The sequence below is a fragment of the Pristiophorus japonicus genome, chromosome 5, assembly GCF_044704955.1.
Source record: "Pristiophorus japonicus isolate sPriJap1 chromosome 5, sPriJap1.hap1, whole genome shotgun sequence".
Taxonomy (NCBI): Eukaryota; Metazoa; Chordata; class Chondrichthyes; family Pristiophoridae; genus Pristiophorus; species Pristiophorus japonicus.
Genome location: NC_091981.1, coordinates 290821200 through 290822199, shown reverse-complemented (window position 1 = coordinate 290822199; position 1000 = coordinate 290821200). Strand labels below are relative to the sequence as shown.

General features: G+C 48.5%; 1 pseudogene; it reads right to left on the bottom strand.

The window, feature by feature from the left end:
• Positions 1-266: 266 nt before the first annotated feature.
• On the bottom strand, positions 267-400 carry LOC139264901 (U2 spliceosomal RNA; annotated as a pseudogene).
• Between the last annotated feature and the right edge of the window lie 600 nt (positions 401-1000).

Here is a 1000-nt window from a genome sequence, read left to right as displayed (position 1 = left end):
TTCACGAACAGGTCCCGGTTGATCGTTGTCTGTCCATCCACTTTCTTCGCCGTCACTCGGATGGTGTTTCGGACGCCCTGGTTCGCCGCTCGGTTGGCTGCCATCCGGGTCGCAGATTCCTCCTTTCGATGTGTTTTTTGGCCGAAGCCCTCAATCTCTCGTCGTGCCAGTCCGGCGCTTGGGCGGGCCTCCGGGCCCGCCCCTTGACGGGCCTGCAAGCCTGCCGAATGGTCGGTCGACATGCAAATTTTCCTCTTCGCTCCAATTGGCGCTTGGCCCAAGCCAAAAGGCCAGAGCCAGCAAAACCGGAAAAACGAGTTTCTGCAATCAGTCCATTTGCATATGAATGTCCAATCAACAGATACTACACTTGATCTTGGCCAAAAGGCCGAGAAGCGAGGCAGCAACAATTTTTTAAAATTTCAAAATATACTTTATTCATAAAAAAAATCTGTACAGTACATTCAAAGGCATTTTAATACATTTAGCTGCGGTCAGCAATCCCATACACTAATTTGGGTGCTGACGGCAGTTCCGTTCGTTACATTTCCTTGTTTTCCAGTTCAAGTGCAATTCGGTCCAATACGGGATACATTGTAGTACATTCAAACAAATTACATTTCATGTGTCACAATACAGTACACGGAATGGGTGACGGTACATTTACATTTTTCTTTTCAACGTGCATTACGAAACAGACCTTGCATTGTACATGGCACAACATAGGTGTTTACAGATCATGGTGCTCCATGTACACAAAAAAGAAGTTACAAGTACGGCCCGAGGGGGGTTTTGTATTGATTCCTGCCCCCTGGTTTAAGGCAGAAGGGCTTTAAACTGTGGCCCCTCCCCCACCGTGCCTTTGCGGCAACTGCACCAATTTTAAGTGCGTCCCTCAGCACGTAATCCTGGATCTTGGATTGCGCCAGTCTGCAACATGCAGACGTGGACATCTCCTTGCTCTGGAAGACCAGCAAGTTTCGGCAAGACCAAAGAGCGT